The sequence below is a fragment of the Festucalex cinctus genome, chromosome 5, assembly GCF_051991245.1.
Source record: "Festucalex cinctus isolate MCC-2025b chromosome 5, RoL_Fcin_1.0, whole genome shotgun sequence".
Taxonomy (NCBI): Eukaryota; Metazoa; Chordata; class Actinopteri; order Syngnathiformes; family Syngnathidae; genus Festucalex; species Festucalex cinctus.
This window is the reverse complement of record NC_135415.1, coordinates 10,550,717-10,570,878: the sequence shown is the minus strand read 5'-3', so window position 1 is coordinate 10,570,878 and position 20,162 is coordinate 10,550,717. Positions and strand designations below refer to the sequence as shown.

Sequence of the window (20,162 nt, the reverse complement as noted above, 5' to 3'; positions counted from 1 at the left end):
CAAGTTAAGCAGACATTAAAGGGCAAAAATTCTGCCTGTCATTATTTTATGAACTCATGTAACCCCAAAAACGTATAAAAACATTTTTTAATACTTTGTCCTGCACACATTTTTTTAGTTTTTTATTGTAGAGTATACAGAAGGCTTTGATACAGCTTCTGACATGAAGAGGTGTCTTAAAGAAATGCTAGTTATTACAAAAACAGCCAGCAGGTGGCAGCAGAGTATAAGAGATCAGCCAGGGTCATCTTGCAACAAGCTCTTTTTGCCAATGTGTTCACCAGGAAGGTGAATAATGATAAAACTTAGCTATATTCTAATGCTAACTGCTGCAAAACGGAAACAGATAGAAATGTACTTTTTTTCTGATAAAAGAAGAGACTCTAATCTTTCTTTTGGTAGGTTCCATGTTTTTATTTCAATAGAATATAATATTCTGTGGGCCTTGCAAAATCAGCCAAAATCCAGTAAAACAGCCGGTAGTGAAGGGGGATGCTTCTGTGAAAATGTCTGCAAGTGAATGAGTGAAGGAACCAAAAATAAAAGTGAAAAAAATTGTTTAAAAAAAAAAAAAAAAACTTAATCGGCCAATTAATCGGTTATCACACCTACCTCACAAAAAGTTGATTTTCAGGTGCCGACCATCTAAAATCTGCATTTGATGTTTACACTTGTCGTCGTACACCCTAAAACCTATAATTTTCTTAGAGTGAAAATGTGATATAAGATTACAGAAGTCTCTTTTGCTGGGTTGCCGTGTAAAGTAAGGGACAGATGGACAAATGCTGCCTTTCTGTTACGACAAAAAAAAAAAACCTTCACTGGATACTGCATGAAAAGCTACAGGCAGATAAATTCTGGGTCTTTTGTTAATGTTCTGATGTGGCAGTTTTGCAGGATCTCTGTGTGAAAATGTAAAATACAAAAAAGATAAAAAGTCAGCTCAATTCCCCACCATCCTTTGCTGGGTTCTGTGTGAAAGGCACAGGTGGCTGGATCCATGTTCTATTATTGCTTTGAGGCAGCAATTGTGTAGTGGTTCTGCGTGAAAACGTAATTTTTGCTGGGTTCAGCGTCAAACGGGCACAGATACATTTCAGGGCTTCTGTCGTGGCTATTTTGCAGGATCTCTGCATGAAATTGTAAACATTTAGCAATCTTTGCTGCATTCTAGGGGGATACATGCAATTTTTGGGGGGGTTCTCTCTGCGTGATGCTTGTGCTCCTCAAGTGGGAAAAAAAGAGGCAGATGAAAGGAGAAAAAAGCCCAAAGAGGAAACGCGCATGTAGGCCACTGAGTCATCTTTCTTGTCTTTTTGCCTCGTCGTCATCGTCTTCAAATACATGCCCACGCCATCAATTATGTACACGCAGCAACAAAGGGCCCACCAGAATTGTTGATTTTTTTTTTTTTTCCCTCCTCCCCGGTTCCAGGAATTCGGCTTTTCATCCCTCGTTAAAGTCATCAGCTTTCCAAATTCATCCCGGAGCTCAGAACAACCTATTCGTCTCAAATCTTCCAGTCCAAAATCAATCGGTCAATAACTCAATCAATCAAAACCTCCATCTTGCTTGCCCACTGCAATGACAGCAGCGAAGCGTCACAAACACCCTTTGAGGCCAAAACATGACACATTACAGCGTGAAAGCAGATAAAAATAGATTCTTACCTGGGTCATTTTCATACAACTTGCTTCGTAACGGTGACGACAAAAAAACAAAAACAAAAAAAACCCACATTTATGCAATGTATGCTAATGAGGTCCTGCTTTTGAACAGTCATTGACGATTTCATATTGACGGACATCATTGCAAATTCATTTTTTAAAAAGCATTTTCGTTTGTTAACGAAACTGTTGAATTTATTTTTTTCGTTAGTTTTAGCTCACTAAAATAACCGAGTAGCCCTGGCTGCAGAGCGCATTTGGGGGGCGTGGCTCAATGTGGGGTGGAGCTAAACAAGAACCAAGCATCTTCGTTTTCTGAAAGGAAATGGTTTGAAGAAGCATTTTTTTAAAGCAAAATTTAAGACGAGAGCTGTGCGATACTTGAGATTTTGCTATCGATCGATACCGAGTAAATACTAGTGCCAATATCACCGATACTTTTAAATCATTTGTCCTATTAAATAACTTCTTTTTTTGCAAATTAGACTTTCTTGTTAGTTTCTTAAATAAAAATTATCTTTCTGCTATCAAACTTGGCACCAAGAGAAAAAAAAAAAAAAACATTTTGAGATACTGTTATTTTTCAGTTTGATTTGAGGGTTTTTTTGTGTGTGTGTGTCATTCTGTCATGTTTTGGTTGTGGTGGATGGACCCAAAAGCGGAGAAAACGGACAGGAAGCGGATTTACAGTCATATGAACAATTTTATTGATGAGACGGAACGAGGTAGGACGGGTTGTGACGGGAACAGACTGAGCAGGGCGTGGCGAGGGAGACTTGGAAGGCGTGGCAAGGAAGACTTACCCCGGATTTTCACCGGTTGCGGTTGCGGTGCGGTCCGGCGACGCAAGCAATTAGATTCCATTCATTCGAATGGTGCAGTTTACACCGCTTGCGGGTGCGTTGCGTGTCGACTGCGGAAGGCCTGCGGCGTGCCGCAAGCCTTCCGCAAGGATAGACCTATTTTCTATTTTTGCCGGACGCCGCAGCGGTAGGCCTCCGGCAAATGGCAAGCTAGCACAAAACACATCGAGCGGGACAGGAAGATCGAGGCAGTTTCAAAATAAATTTCCGGTTCCCTTTCAGAATAAAACACTCGCCAGCTCCTATTTCGCAAGTTTTTCAGCAAAACGTGACGTGGGCGTCGCCGGGCCATGTGCTCATTCACGGTTTAGACACCAGCGAACATGGACGAGGAGAGGTTTATATTGGAGGTGGAAAACCACAAAATAATATATGACACGGCACATCCTTTTTATAAGGACTGTAATGTATTGTGAGTTTGATGTTCGCGATTGCTTGTTGTGCCCGTCTCGCTTGCCGTACTGAGCGGCAGCCGGACGCGGAAGACAGAAATAAAGAGTGGACCCGCACTGACCCGACTCTCGTTATTAATATACTTTACAAGGACAACCAAAAAAAGGATGCTGCATGGAATCTCATAGCAGAAGAGCACAGACATTCTGTATGTTTGTCGTTGTGAAATGCCACATGATCGCGCGCGCGCGGTCCCGCGAGACACGTTGGGAAGTGGGCGGCGACGGAGCTGCCGGACCGCAGCTGTGCGGAGCCGGTGTGGATTGACAAAAAAATTGACCCGTCCGGAGCACGCAGTCAAGACGCACCGCACCGCAACCGCACCGCAACCGCATCCGGTGAAAACCCGGGGTTAGCGTGGAAAACTTGGCGTGGCGTGGAAGACTTGGCGTGGCGTGGAAGACTTGGCGTGGAAGAATTGGCGTGGAAGACCTGGAAAACTTGGCGTGACTTGAAAGATTTGGTGCGGCGTGGATGACGTGAAGAACTAAATAAACTACAGACAGAATGGTCCCCAGACAAAGACAATGATCCCAGACAGACAAGACAGAACTCACAACCTAAATACACCAACACTAATGAGAAACACCTGGGGAACATAATAGGGAGAGGGCCCTGATTGGTCAACCCACACTGGGAAAGGGAATGACACACAGGTGGAACCTAATCAGACATAACAACACAGGGGAAACACAGGAACACAAGACAAACACACACACTCTCACCAAAATAAAACAAAAACCCAACTGAAATCAAACTGAAACACAACAGATACTTTGCGCATACAAACTGACCTAACATTCACATCAACAGACTCTGAAGAATTTGGTCATTTCAACATATGTGCAATGAAAATGCTTAAAAATAAACTAGAACAATATTTATTGTGTTGGTCACATTCCAGGTCAAAATTACCCATAGTATAAATACTTTTTTTTGCTGTGAAATATCTCACCAGCAGACAATAAAAATGACTCACCCGGACACATATTTTCAATCAAATGTTTATCGGAATGCTTTTGGAACATTAAATATAGCCCGGTTCAATTAGACACATGTTAATTTAAAATTAGTAGATTTTCCTGATGAAACTTTTTATCAACTAGAGAATAACAATTTTTCATTTTGACATGTTTGCATTGAAAAATGTACAGCATGAGCTTCAATTCATTATCAGGGCACTTTTGCAACATTAAACAACATAGCCCGGGTCAAATTGACCCGTGTCAAAGTTAAAGAACAACAAGTATTAGTATTTCATGACAAAACTTTTCAAACGGTTCATTTGAAATGTTTAAAAAAGCGCTTGTTTATTGGGATGTGTTTTTTCATTAAATATAGTCTGGGTCAAATTGACCCGGGAACATTATTGCCGTTTCTGAGAAAGCAACCTAACAGGAATGGTTAGCAATTTGTACAACTTCTCAATTTCTCCAGCTGCGATCGTTTCAATGCCCCGAGAGAAAAAAATGAGAAGATCCACGTGCTTTTATTTTGAAATTCATCTTCATGCTGTGGCATAATCCACGCAGGCCAGCAGCCCCCCGCATCCAATCGTGTCCGAAGTTACGGCAGCGACTTCGGCCGTGAAAAGTCAAAAGTGACGCATGCGCGCCGGCACAATCCGCCAATCTGTGCGTTACATTGGCGCCGATGCGCGGGCAAATCTCCACTTGACCCCATGGAGGCCGTCCAGCGGCGCGGCATTAGGACGGTGCCACGAGGAGGTAGGGAGGGGGCGGGGTTAGTGGGGAAGGTTGGCGCACACGTTGCCGACTAATCCTGGAGCCTCATTTGAAAGCCAACCAAAATGAAAAAAAGCCGAACCCAGCAATGAAACCCTAACCCTGACTTGAAACTATCATTTTCAAAGCCTAATTTAAAACCCTAACCCGGGCTTGGAACACAAAATCAAGTTTAGAACCCTGTTGGACGAGAGGAAAATAGTCCAGCAAGCTGGCTGGGGTCACTGAAATAAAGCGTTTTTCTTCTAAAAACAATTTGTGTTCAAAAGAGTGATACATTTGCATCATTAAACTCCTTTTCTGAAAAAAAGTCAGACGCCATTACCGCCAGGCACTACTTTTCTGTTCGTTCGTATCACTGCGCGGCGCCCCGCATGCAGCTGATAGACGCGCACTAATCTACAAGTTGTTTGTATTTTTGAAGGCGGAAGGATCAGCTGTCTGCAGTGCGTCGATTAGCTGTCTACAGGGCGACGCGCAGTGATACGAACGAACAGAAACATAGCGCCTGGCGGTAATAGCGTCTGACTTTTTTTTCAGAAAAGAGTATTGTGATGCAAATGTATCACTCTTTTGAACACAAATAGTTTTTAGAAGAAAAACGCTTTTATTTCCGTGACCCCAGCTAGCTTGCTGGACTATTTTCCTCTCGACCAACACCGGACCAGAACTCGTGTCACAGAACGCTGTCAGGGGTAAGTCAGTGCTGATCGCACACACTGGAGGTGAGGATGAAATAGAGATTCATGTAAAAAAAAAAAAAAAGCCGAACTATCCCTTTAATTATCAATAGTAATATTTAATTAATAATTCATTTTACAGCTTAGCGCTTTTACTTCTTTCTTCACGTTCATCGCTTTGTTGTTGTTGTTGTTTTAAAGAATTAAGTAAATAAATAAATAAATAAACAAATGAAAAAAACAAAAACAAATGAAAAACAAAAAGTCTCCCTTGAAAAGGAACCCCCATCTGAAGAGGAAGTTTGGCTTGGGCCGAGCGAGCTGCGTTTAGCCACAGCTTTTATTTTTGCTGCCTCTTCCTACTTCCTGTTTTTGCCTCGTGACAGGCCAACGTCAACATTTGCCTTTTTTTTTTTTTTTTTTTACAGACATGATCGTATTTTGCTCACAAGACCTCAACAAGTGGATGCAAAATGCTTGTCAAGTTGCGGTTATTTCATCATCATCACAAATTTTTGATTTTGTTGTTTGTTTTGTTTTGTTTTTACGTACTTCTGGATTGCACTGGGATCCAAATAAGGAACGAGGTCCTTTTGTAACTGCAAGAAGTCTTATTGCATATTTATGCTGTATGTCTCATAGCCCAAAGGATCACAGGAAGACCGCACTTTATTTATTTATTTTTTATTTTATTTTTTTTAGCTTCCGCCGCTAGCTAGCCCGCAGACAACAGAATGACGCAAGAGCGTCTTCTTCTGCGAGAGCGCTTTAGGCTGTTCCTAAAAATAGATTCCTGCACTTGCGTCGCATGTATCAAACATGGCCATCATGGTCGGCCATCTTAAGTCTGGCTGACGTGCTCCACTTGGCAAACAAAAAAGACAGTGATGGTGGGACGCGTCCTAAAAATAGACGCTGCCCCACTAAATGATGACGACGTCATGATGTAGATCAGATGGAGAGGGGTGGGGGTCCCTCATGTGGAGAGAGGTCGGCTTAGTCTCATCATGTGTAGATATCAAACTCAAGGCCTGGGGGGGGGTCACATCTGGCCCACCACATCATTTTCTGTCCAGTAAAGCTAATCCAGTTTCTTTGTCCACAAAACTGCAAATTGTTCTGCTGACTCACATTTAAATGAATACTTGACTCATTGAGACATTTTCAGCAGTAAAAAGTTCATATTTTGTCTATAATTAATGTGGTAACTTCATTATTTTTCATGTACAATTAGTACCTTTCAAAAGTAAATTTTCTACTGGCTGTTGACTGATGATGACATCACCTGTGCTGAGGACCAATCGTGGCTCAGTTTACTGGCCAAACCCAAAAAACAGGTGAGCCATTATTGGTTGTGAGCACAGGTGATGTCATCATGTCATCAGTACTTGCACAATTTGAAGTTAAATATCAACTTTTCCCGATTCATTGTGGGAATGTTGCTTCTATTTCGTCCCTCCCGACCGCCAGGTGGCGGTGCTGTAACCAGCACGGAATTCCCCTTGTCGCGACAGCGTCATCGAGTAAGAATGACAAAATATGCCTGTCAATGGTTCCGGCCGACATAATCCCGTGTATAAAAGGGAACGTCGCCAGAACACAGCCTCTTTAACCTTTCTCGCACAGCGTTATATGCTCCGTCCGTCGCGAGTAGCCTGTGATCTGGTTGATCGGGGCTGCGGGTGTTCCTCGCCCCCCTTGGCTGCGACGGTTCAGTGCATTTTCTATTTCGTGATTTGTATGGATAGACTGGAGCTCTCCTGTGGGATTTCTCCACTTCAGCCACCTCTCGGCTGTGTACAGCTTCAGGCCGGGGCGCGTATGAGCTAAGTTAACATCTTTAACTCATTCACTGCCAATGACAACTATAGACGTCAAAATCCAAGCAAACAGTGTTAATTTTGAAAAAAAAAAAAAAAAAAAGAAAATTTAAAATTCAAATTTTCATATTAAAAAAAAAAATTAATTTAGTTTTAGTTATAGTCTTCTGACTAAATTTAATTAAAGCCTTAGTCATAACTTAGTCACCTGATTGTATTTTAGTTTTAATCCAATTTTAGTCAACAAAAATAAAGAGCAATTTTAGTCGACTAAAATTGACTTTTGGAGGCCTAGACCCAGTATGTGGTCTCAGTAAGACCAAGACCAATCACAAGAACGTCAACGCCCGTGTTGTAGGGTAACAGGAATCCGTTCTACGCACGATGGTAGCACTTAGCAATGAAATTGTTGTCATCGTTGTTATTCATAACGACAATGATTTATAACTATGAATGAAAACAATGAATAACTAAAATTAAATTCAAATTTCTTGTCAAAATTTGCACTGGCTGTTTGCTTGGATTTTTGACGTCTATAGTCGTCATTGGCAGTGAATGAGTTAATGAAAGCCATTTGGATTGCTTTGTTTATGACTTGCGGGTGACGATACGGTTGATAGTATCCTGTCCTAGGTTGTTTTACTGGCGGTGGGAGTGTGTAGTTTCAGCAGCAGCTGCTTTGATGTTTTTGGCTAGCTAAGGTGCTGTTTATCAAGCCGACTGCTAGTTTGGGACGCCACTTAGCGACTCCTTACTCGCTGTGTGGGCGCCCTCGCCTCACGGAGCCGATCCGCCACGCGGAGTTTCGGCACATAAACCACGTACGTGACTTCCATCGCGTGGGGTCGTTCCCTCCTCATGGTGTCTGCCGCCGTCGTTGCAGGGAGCTCCGTTTGATTCCGTTGGTGGCGGGGCGGGTCTCGCCTCCTATCCCAGACGAAGGAAGCAATATTTCGATGCGCACTCACTGACTGCGCATCAAGTGGAGGCGGCCGTGGAGGACGTCGCTCGCTGTAAACACTGGAGGTTCCTTCCTGCCGGAAGATGGACTGCTGCCTCGACGGTTGCTCAGGTGCTGACACGGCAACCGATGCTTTCAATACCGTATTTCCTTTTACTGTGCTGAAAAGAGCTTGCCGGGGAAGGTAAGGCATTTTCGTCTCCTCTTCTAAATTGTGGCGCCACGCTACTCAGCAGATGGCTGGGAGCCGACACCGCCTTGATGTTTGCGGCTTGCGGCATTGGTTATCGTGCACTCTGCTAGCTTGTGCCAGCACAACCTGAGTTGTGGCCTACGTGGTGTGTCAGCAACCCGTTGTTTAGATTTGCGGTAGCTGGGGGTTAGTATGGTGTCCCGACACCCGCCTAGGTTGCGGTGTCGCACCCAATGCTGTTGCCTCCGTTGTGTACGGGTGTGTTGTTGGGAGACGTATTGATATCCCCCTGCCGCGATTGCAGGATTTCACCATGCGGGCTGGCGGAGACGGTACGAATGATTTCGTATCCTCTCCTAGCTTGGATTGTCTCACTATTTCGGCTTTGATGCGCTTGGCTAGCTGAGGTTCCGTAGGTCATACCAACTGCTAGCTTATGATGGCACAAACGTCGACTTACGTGTCGTTAGGGCCGCTGTGTGATGCGCTTCGCCGCTATCAATGCGCCGGGTTTCGCTTTATTCCGTTAACGACACGAAAATAGCAGCAGATTAACTTGACATGCCGTTATGGAGGACGCCGCCGTGGAGGCGCCTTGGAGGATGAAATGGCCTGCTGTCCTAGTGGGAGCGGCGCATTTCCGCTGCGGTGGCCGCTCATTTACCGGCAGCGGCTGTTGCCGGTTACATGGCGCCTTCAGCTGGTGGCGTCGCCAGGGGCGATCATCGGCAGGGGGGCATTGGTTTACTGCCCCCCGCAGACCGATCAAGGCACCAGTCTGCTTCTCCTGCCCTGGCCCATCAACGTGAAGGGCATCAGCTGCCTTGATGTTGTGTGCTAGCCGGGATGTTGTTTGCCATACCAACTGCTAGCTTAGGACGGTACAGACGACCACTTGCATGCATGTTTGTTTGATTGCTTTTGGGTCTCATTTTGTTCGACTTGTAAGGGGGGAAGGGGGAGGCGGTCCGCCTCCATCTCCCACATTGGGTCTGCCGCTCTTCACACGAAGTCTGCCGCGCTCCATGCGCGGAGCTTCAGTGCCATTGTCACCTAATGGTGGCACAAACGACCACGTGCATGTTTAATTGATTGATTTGTGGTTTTGTTTTGTTCGGATTGCAAAGTGGCTGGGTGCGAGTCTAGGACCGCCTCCATCTCACATACTGGGCGGCCGCTCTCCCACACGAAGTCGGTCACTCTCCACACAGCTTCTGCTGCTCTCCAGACGCAGCACTATGTTTGGTCCATTGAGGATTAGGCTAGGTGCAGCCTCCTCTCCCACGCAGCGTCTGCCGCTCTCCACACAGGGTCTACCGCTCTCCATACAAGGCTCTTCGTCTGCATGCGCGGAACTTGTTTGTCTTGTACCATTGGTGACGGGGCTGGTGCCGCCCCTTCTCCCCCACGGAGTCAGCCGCTCTCTACATGAAGTCTACATTTCTCCATGTGCGGATCTTCGTTTTGTTCCGCCGGGGAAGGCGCTAGGTGCAGCCTCCTCTCCTGCGCGAAGTCTGCCACGGTCAACGCGACTTCTGTCGCTGTCCGTGCGCGGAGCTCGGTTTTGTTCAGTTGGTGACAAGACTGGTTACTGCCTCCTCTCCTTCACGAGGTCAGCCACTCTCTATGGGAATTCGGCTGCCTACACGGAGTCTGCCGCTCTCACTGCGCAGGGCTTCGTTGTGGTTTCGTGTGTGATGGGTCTGGTTGCTGCCTCCTATCCCGCACGGAGTCTGCTGCTCCCTACACGACGTCTGCCGCCCTCGCTGCGCAGAGCTTCGCTTTGCTACCGTTGGGGACGGGGCGGGTTGCCGCCTCCTCTCCCATACGACGATAGCAGCCAGTTGACGGTGTACACTTCCTGCACGTAGATTGATGGCTGCTATGGGGAACGCCGCTGGATGTCAGCACTATGTCAGCCCTTCTGATCCATAGATGGCCGCACCGACCGCTGTCTTGACTGTCGTGCAGCGATGTCGGAAGTCCGTCCTCCTCCCTCGACGGCAGCGGATGTTGCTCCTGGGAAGGACGCACCATCCCCGGTGGAGCCAGGACCCCGACCACCTCGTGGACCCCGCAGATCTGTTTCTCCTGCGGCCCCTGGCCTTGGGAGTGTCATAGGAATGTTCGGGCTGATTATCACTTTTCATTGCAATTTTGCAACTTGGTGGCGACTGGGAGGGTGGAATAACCTCCTTGGAGTGATCAAACCCCTTCCGCTTGTCAGGCCTCTGCGGGGTTCGCGCCTCCTATCCCGGATGGAGATAGCGGCATACCGGCGCGCACTCACTAGCTGCGCGTCGATTGAGGACTGCCATGGATTCTCCATTTTGTCCCGTGGTGCATGTCGATTGGGGGCTGCTAAGGAGTCTCCGTTTGATCCCGTCGGTGACGGGGCGGTTCACGCCTCCTCTCCCGGACGAAAATAGCAGCATACCGACGCGCGCTCACTGGCTGCGCGCCGATTGCGGGCTGCCATGGATTCTCCATTTCATCCCGTGGATGCCTACGTCTGTGGTGTTGCATACGATCGATGGAATGGTTCACTGTCATCGAGGGGATGGACGTTTGCTTCCTCGTCCCGATTGCGGCTCAGCGCAAGGGGGTGCGGGGCTGGCTTTTGGAAAGTCATTCTCTCCCACAGTGTTCACAGGTGTCGCAAAAGCGACTGTCGCTTGGGATGTCGTTGGGCGCCACATCCTTGGATGCTCAGCCGACCTCACAGTGGGGGATGTTGTTCTGCACTTCGTCTCCCTCTTCCGGGCCAACAGGAGGCGGCCATCTGTCCTTCTCCTGCGACGATGGGGCACGCTAGGGTACCTGTCGGCGTTTTTTTCCCCTGGCCCTGCGGTCACTGCGGCCACTGCAAGGGTAGGTGGTTCGTCTCCACCCACCGCTGAGTTGGTGTCGGCGTCTCAGAGTGTCTGGTGGCTCTACGGCTGCTCCGTGTGCCACATCATTCGTCAGGATGGTGCGTCGTCAGCCCTGTGGATGCGGCGGGAGGTGGTGAGCAACATGTGGAGTCGCTGCGGCAGGGTGGCTGTTGCTCTCCACTCGCTGTCCCCTCTGGTTTGCTCTGCAGGAGCGGCCTCTCCCCCTCATCCGTCTGACCTTTCTTGGGGTCCGTCTGGAGTGCTGTTCGTGGCCCTTTGTTGGCCAGCCCAGTTGAAGTTCACCCTCCACCGCAGTCTTTGTCCCTCCGACCCAGGCTTTCCACCCGCTTGACTGGTTTGGTGGGTTGGCAGCCCGATTCACGGCGTCTCCGCCTGTGTGTGGGTGTTGGACTGATGAGGGTCGGGAACTGTTGCTGCACTGCCGGCGGTTTGGCCGGCAATCTGTCGTACATAGGAGGCGTGCCACTTCTACACTCAAGCAACGCCTCTCTCAATGGATCGGAGATGTGATTCGACAATCGTACAGAGTCTCTTCGGTCCATTCTGACGACGGTGCGCAGTCACTCCACCAGGGGTGTGTCTACGTCGTGGGCTCCTCTGGGGGGAGTGCTCTTGGAGGTCATCTGTGCGGCGGCATCTTGGTCGTCGCCCTGCACGTTCTCAAGGTTCTGCAGCTTGAATGTCACCTCTCCTCATCTACGGGACGTGGTTCGGGGTCCTGCGGAGGCCCCGTTGGGTCTTTGCAGGGTCTTCGTGACATCGCTGGTATTCGGCGTTCTGTGCTGGTTACAGCACCGCCACCTGGCGGTCGGGAGGGATGAAATAGAACGAAAGTTACGAATGTAACTACGGTTCTATGAGTCCCAAACGACCGCCAGCATTGCTTGTCACTCAGAACCCTCGTGCTGGTTTGCGCGAGAAAGGTTCTAGAGGATGTGTTCTGGCGACGTTCCCTTTTATACATGGGATTACGTCGGCCGGAACCATTGACAGGCATATTTTGTCATTCTTACTCGATGACGCTGTCGCGACAAGGGGAATTCCGTGCTGGTTACAGCACCGCCATCTGGCGGTCGTTCGGGACTCATAGAACCGTAGTTACATTCGTAACTTTCGATTCCAATATATGTTATTGTGATTTTTATTTTCCACACTTTTTTTGCCACCTAACAACCCCCACATAATACTTCCAATTTACTTTGTTCAATTTTCAACTAGCTTAAAAAAATTCACGCCTCCTGGGGTATATATTGTCTGATTCCACATTACTTACAGTATTTGCACAATTTAACATTTAATATAAACTTTTCCCCATTCATTTTCAATGGGACAGTCATTAAACTTTTTCTAAGTATCACTTTCCACGCCCACTTCCATATATATAACTTATCATCATTACCAGGTGTCTTTTTTTTTTTTTTTTTTTTAAAGAGCTCAGAATTGTTCATTCGGTAGTCTTACCGATTCAACGTCTTATCATCATTGCTCTTTTTTTTTTGTGTGTGTGTATGCGTGCGTGCGTTTGCGTGTGTGCGTTTGCGTGCGTGCGTTTGCGTGCGTGCGTGCGCGTGCGTGTGCGTGCAAATACGTATAAATTTATACTCATTAATTCACCTAAAACCTTATAAATATCCCATTACCCTTCGCCTTAACCAGGTACTTCAGAATCTTGCCAGAGTCGTGAGGTTCAAATGGTCAGGAGACCAGAGAAAAGGTCAGAAAAAATAAAGAGGAAAGAAAGATAAATCAAAGTGAAATCCAGCACCGACCAAACACTTCCTGCCTTCCCCATGGTTACAAAATCAAAGTCTTACGCCAACCCCGGAAGCCTCTAAATTCCAACAAATTAGCGAGATCTCAAGAGACCAGAGGAAAAACTAAAGAGAGGAAGGAGGGAAGGATCTATGAGGCAGAGTGAGATCCATAGAAGCCAGTACATCCAATCCCTCAAAGTGAAATCCAGCACCAACCAAACCCCTCCTGCGTGGTTACAAAACCAGAGTCTTATGCCAACCCCAGAAACCTCAAACTTCCAATAAATTGAGATCTCAAGTGACCAGAGGAAAAACTAAAGAGAGGAAGGAGGGAAGGATAGATAAAGCAAATTGAGATCCACAGACACCAGCACCCACTGATTCAAGAGGCTGTGGGAGGGAGAGGCAAATTCTGTTTGAGTTTCAGTAGATGCTGGTGCGATGGATCTGGCATGCATAAGGACCACCACCAAAGAAAGAAGCCGTCAACCGCGGTCCAGCAAAGCGAGCACCGCCCCCCCCCCCCCGGAATCCCCAGGCCGCGGCAGCACCAAGGCCACCCCCAAGCCACCCGAGCGGACACCGGTCGGCGAGCCGACCCAGACGCCCGGAACACCCCCGCCCCAGCCCCGGCCCACACCCCCGAGCCCAAGGCCGCAGAACGAGGCCCGGCGGGCCCCCACAGCGCCCCACCGGTCCCCAGCTCCCACCCCCCCACGATCCCCCCGCACCCCACCCAAACCCGCCACCCGCCACGACCCAGGCCCCGCCACCCCCGGCCCCCAAACCCCCGAACACACCCCGACCCCCAACACCCAACCCCCCACCCACCCATACCTCCACCCCCACCCCCCAAACAAACCGCCAACCCCCCCGCGAACCCCGCCCCCCGCGAGCCCCCCCCCACGGAAACCGGCACCGGGCAGCAGCGCAGAGAGGGAAGACGTGCCCACCCCACCTCCAGCCGTGCGAAGGGAGCACAGCGGCGGGAGGGGGGAAGCAGAGGAGGAAGCACCGGGGGAGAGGCGGAACACCAGAACACCGAGCCCGGTGGGAAGAGGCCCCGGTCGTCACGCCAGCGTACTAGTGACACCTAACCCTATTACTGAGTCCGCCAGCTCGCCGACTGGCGAGCTCTACCCTTACACCGTGAATGTGGCCCCACCCAGTGTATATACAAGTGTGTGCGTGTGGTGCATTAAAATTGGGAGCAGGTGAGTCGGAGCAGAGGGAAAAAATTTCCCCTACTCTGATACACCCGCATCCCCCCAAAAAAATGAATATGTATATGTGTGGTGCATTAAAAAAGGAAATGGAGGGGCAAAGTGGTGGGGCAGGGACACAGATGGGGGGGACCACAGCGCTGCCAGGCACTGCAGTCCATCCCCCCTGATGGCTCCCCGCCCCAACTCACCCCTCCCCTTGGACATGAAGTGCATTAAAATTGGAGGGAAGTTGAAGGGTGAAGACGGTGTTTCCACCCTTCCCCACCCCACCAAGAAATGTGTTGTGTGCCCTATGTGTATATTTACAAAGTGTATAGTGCAAAACTAGTGAAGTGAGTAAGAGGAGCGACCAGCGGGGCCTCACCCAACCCGGCGGGTGTAGGTGGCACGCCCGCCCCCAGCACCCCCCCCCCCCCAACTCCCCCCCCCCCCCCCCCCCCCCAAAAAAATACCAAATACAGAAGCAGCAAAAACAGAAGTTGTAACGATGTGGTGGCTCTCGTTAACAGGCAGAATCTAGGCAGGATTAAGTTGCCAAATTAAGATTAAAATATTCTATGTACATAGACCATATTTGTTTAAATCTTGATACTTGATTTTTATTTAAGGCAGAGATTTTTTCCATTGAGATATAATTCATTAGTAAGTTTAACCAGTGGTTGATATTTAGAGATTGTTTATTTTTCCAATTGACAAGGATAATTTTTTTAGCAATAGTAAGGGCTATAAGTATAGATTGAGATTGTTTACATGGTAGCTCAGTTATTGTTAAGTCACCTAGTAAACACAATCTTGGAGATAAAGGAAGCCTACAGTTTAATATATCAGCGAGCTTTTCCAAGATTTTAGTCCAGAAATGCAGCACTGGAGTACATGACCATAAAGCATGAAGATAAGTATCGGCAGTGTTTTGTGAGCACTGGAGACAAATGTCGGAGTCAGAGAGTCCCATTTTTTTCATCATATATTGTGTAATATATGTTCTATGAAGTATCTTATATTGGATAAGTTGCAAATTTGTCTGTTTGGTCATTTTAAATACATTTTCACAGATTTGGGTCCAAAAGTCTGGTTCCGGAACTATAGACAAGTCTTTTTCCCATTTTAAAGTCGGTAAATATGTTTTATTTGTGTATAAAAATAACATATATTTTTGATATTTTCTTTATTGTTGTTGGAGAAAGCTTTATAATATCTTTAGCTAAGACAGGCAGTTGGAGCGTATCCTGAAGTGTTGGGATTTGTTTCTTAACCATATTTTTAACTTGCAGATAATGTAAGACATTTCCGTTTTTTATTTCATATTTTTGGACCAAGTTTGTATACGATATAAACTTATTATCTGAGAAAAGATGATGAAGGTGTGTAATTCCTTTCTGCTCCCATAAGCTTAAATGGAATGACTGATTATTAAGTTGAAAGTTGTGGTTATGCCAAATGGGAGAGAGCCCACAGGGCGCCAATTGGGAGTTTGTAATTTCTAATGCCTTCCACCAGGCAATCAGGGTGGTGGCTATCATTGGGTTTTTAAAACAATTATGTCGTTTTATTGATTTTGTAATAAAGAGTAAATCTAACAGTCTAAGATTATTACAATCCTTCTTCTCCAATTCCAACCAACAGTTAGTATCTCTGTTGGGTTGTGTCCATAGCACAACATATTGTAGTTGATTAGCTATATAATAGTACATAAAGTTTGGTGCCTCTTTTATATTCTGTAGTTCCGTCCATATTTGATTATTTGGGTTTAATGCATATTCATCCGTTAGTTGTTTAATTTTATCTTCCAGGTATTTTTCTAATTTTTGATCCTGTTTCTTTTTATAAGTTGAATATGATATAATTTTCCCTCTAATTACCGCTTTCCCTGCTTCCCAGAGAAGAGATGGAGATATATTTGGAGAGTCATTACCAGGTGTCTGATGGCACAGTCGGTAAAGCGCATTGTCCAGTAACAAGGAGGATATAATTTCATAATTTCTCTCTCAATTTGCTTTCAGCATTCCCACGCAGTTTCTCCAGAAATTGCACTTAGTCTAGTTTTCAATGGGACTGACATTGAACTTTTTCTAAGTCCGACTTTCCACGCCCACTTCCATACATACAACTAACTGATCATCATTACCAGCTCTGTGATACTGCTCAGTTCTTTTCATTCAGTTATCTTTTAACTTCAATGAAAACTTTTTAATTTTCACAAAATGTATCTTTCAATTTACTTCGTAAGCATTCAGCTATTAGCATTCAGCTTTCAGCATTCCCACACAATTTCTCCAAAAATTGCACTTAGTCGAGTTCTTGGTAAAATGCGAAAAAATTACTTTTTTTTTTCCTCACACTTTTTCAGCATACACCTCCTTCCACATAATTCATCCGATTCGCATCATTCCAATTTCAACATACTGCAAAAATTCACACTACGTGGGCTAGTATTTTCTTCATTCCAAATAGTCACGCTTTTTTGCTAACGAGTTTCACCATGACTTGTTTAGCGTTCAGTCCCACTGACATAATTTTCACCTTCCTTCAGATCATCCAATTCTTAGGGGTGCACCGATCGATCGGCCGGCCGATTTATCGGCCCCGATTTCCTTAATTTTGGAAGATCGGTGATTGGCCGATCCCTTAAGAATAAACCGATCTTTTCCACCTATCTCATCTCCCTCCTCAGAGGTCTGAAAAAGTCAGCCACTATCCTCTTCTGCTGAGATGACTTAAAGGAATTTCATTTTTATTTGAGAGAACAACTTCATGTGCAGTTAAAACAACCAATTTGTATTGTTTCGCCAATATTTTTCAATGTTTTCCAATAAACCAATATTAGAACACTGAAGGTATATGCTGCTTGAAATGGGAAAAAAAAAAAATTGGTATCGGCAAAAATCGGGATCAGCAGGTCAGACTTGTTAAAAGATCGGGGATCGGCGATCGGCCGGAAAATTGTGATCGGTGACCCCTACCAATTCTCCTTGGGAACGATTTTCAACTTGCCAACAATTACCACCGACCAAAAAGGTAACATTTTCACCATTGCAATACACATACAAAAAAATGTAACCGCAATGACACTTTCAACAAAACAGGTCATGACGTTCTCATGACACATTCAAAATGTTCTGCTCATTCAATTCTAGGGGTGTAACGATAATGGCAAAATCATGATATCGCGATATTAAAACTGCCGCAATATATTGTCGTCATCATGTCACAATTAGGGGTGGGAGCCTGTGGGTACCTCATGATACGATACGATACAATATGAGATACAAGGCTCACGATTATCTCACGACATGACGATACCGCGATTAGCCATATATTGCTCAGGCAATAAATCCACGATGATACTAATCATAAAATAATAATCATAATAATAATATAAATAATAAATAAAATACAGTAAATAATAATAATAATAATAATAATAATAATAATAATAATAATCATAATAATAAACAAATATATGTATAAGTAAAAAAAGAATAAAGTAATAAAAATAAATAATATATAATAATAATAATTATCATCATCATCATCATTATTATTATTATTATTATTATTATTATTATTATTATTATTATTATTATTATTATTATTATTATTATTATTATTATTTTTAAAAAACTAAGCTCATTAGTCTTCTTCGCCTGAAGATTTCCGCCATTTCCCCGGCACTCTTATGAGGAGCTCACCCTAGTGGCCGCCAAGTAATCGCTCAATAAGTCATGAACAAAGTAGTCGTCCGTTATAGTGTCTGTATATTAACTACAAAAATTGCGATACTTGCATAGACGTATCGAGAATCTATCGGGAGACAAAGTATCATGATTTATCTCGATATCGATATATGGTCACACTCCTAGTCACAATACTATCTGTTCAAAATGTCAGGTTGATTCCCATTTGTGCAGTTCTCGCACCCTCTGGTGACTACTTTTTTAGTGCAGTTTAATTTTCACAAGGCATATTTTAGCCCTTCTATGTTTAAATTCCACGCGATGGGTCAGATGTGAAGCGAGCCAATATGTGGAGGAACTCAATGTGTGCGTGCATTAGCAAGTAAGTGCCATACTTTATTAAGTGTTATTAGAGATTGTAGGTTGTTTATGAGCTTTGCTGTATGGTACAAACGCACAGTATTGTGTTTTTTTTTTGTTTTTTTTAGTATGAACTATTTTTTTTTTTTTACAATATTATGACCTTTATTTTTATTATTACCACCTTCCCCACAATATTGTGATAAATATCATATCGTGACGTTCATATCGTGACAAATATCGTATCGTGATGTTTGGATATCATTACGTCCCTATTCAATTCACATGCCAAAAATTCTGATTTAGCAAAAATTATGCATGTTCACAAGTAAAGATCCCCCCCAAAAAAATTCTTCCTCATTTTCGACGTTTGATATTCAACAAAATTGACTGGCGTGGTTCCCATTACAAAATTTGAAATGTTCCGCTCTGCCACTGATGTTTATTGCCTATATTGAAAATGGACTAATGGACTGTTCCCTCTAAACTGTAGGCCATTCTTTTGGTTGGTACATTGGAGGAAAATAATTAAATAGCACCGCATTTGCCCCAAAGGCGCCAGCCCACCGGGCATCTGCCCTGTATGCCGGATGGCCAATTCAGCCCTGCCTGTTTTGGCAGTGACAGAAAACTATGTCAAATTAAAGTCAATTGTAAGGTTATTCGACATTCATACTTTCCAAACATACGACCAAATCTTCACTGTTCAAACCAAAACAATCGCTTGTGCTACGCTTCTCTTCGTGCGACAAGGCGACGTAGACGTCACGTGACGTCCGCCGTCCCGCCGAATCCTCTCGCGCATGCGTGCGCACTTCTTTTTCACCACTCAAGGACAAAAAAAAAAAAAACAGGCGCGCGTCCGCCGTCTGTCGCTCACACGCGCGCGTGCCAAAGGAGATGACGTCATTATTATCGCCACGCTTTTACTACGATCGCGTTGACTTTGAAACGCATGAGCGTTCGGTCGGAAAAGTCTATATCATGGCGCATATTTTGGGGGAAGGGATGGGGGGGGGGGTTGTTAATAAAATAATTGTTATGAAATCAACGCCATCATCAAAGGCAAGGATTTAGAGAGGTTACATTCACGGCGTTGACGGGTTAAAAATCTCTCGCAACGGACGCTTGTGAAAGCGCCTCGGTAGTCCAAATCATCATCATCACCATCATCATCATCATCATCATCATCACCACCTGCTGTCACGTTCTCTCCGTTGCGCGTGTGTCGAACTCACCACCGAGCGACGACGCGTCCTTGCCTCTTCTTCCCCCCGGCCAGGCGAGAGGTGCCACCACGGCGGACGCGTAACGAGGAGCAAGTGCCCCCTTCTCGAGCCCCGGCCAAGGTTGTCAGCAGTCAGCCGACTCGAACGCGAATAATCCTCCCAAATATGATCCGACGAGTAAATCCCCAAAGAAGAAGAAGAAGTCAACGGCGGGCGAAGTTGCCGCCTCCGAGCTCAGTGACGTCGATTTAAAGACTCCCAAGTGACCTCGCTCGCGTTAGCATTAGCTTAGCGGCTTACCGAGAGAGTAGGAAGTGTCAATCACGCACACACACCCCCGGTTTGTTACCCTCCTCCTCCTCCTCCTCCTCCTCTCCTCACCCACTGTCAAAGGGGGGAGAGCTGCTCACCTTTCGGGTGGAGGAGAGGGGGGGGGCAAAGTTGTGGTGACCGTGTGAGCTAAAAAGACAAAAACGTGAAGCAAAAAGAAAAAAAAGAGAGACGTTAGTTTAAGGCTTAATAGGGAAATGTCAAGTGTGGTTGCGCTTGGACTTCCTGACTGATGAAAGCGGCACGCGCGCAATGGGACAGCCTCAATTGCGTTTTGTAGGTTTAAATAAACATGATTAAATAGGACAGAATA

The 20,162-nt window shown here is 45.8% G+C and overlaps 1 protein-coding gene across 5 annotated transcripts in view; it reads right to left on the bottom strand.

Moving 5' to 3' along the window:
* The window catches only part of taok3a (TAO kinase 3a), a 68,025-nt gene that overhangs the window by 47,792 nt on the left and 71 nt on the right, over nucleotides 1-20,162 (bottom strand). For 2 of the 5 annotated variants that reach the window (XM_077520607.1, XM_077520612.1), the window contains exon 1: nucleotides 19,529-19,863. The exons of 1 other annotated variant lie outside the window; for it this stretch is intronic. The gene's annotated coding sequence lies outside the window, so the exon portion shown is untranslated. Of the gene's footprint in view, nucleotides 1-8,053; nucleotides 12,057-19,528; nucleotides 19,864-19,929; nucleotides 19,949-20,162 lie in introns of those variants that run through there. 2 more of the 5 variants (XM_077520611.1, XM_077520609.1) reach the window with 2 other exon arrangements.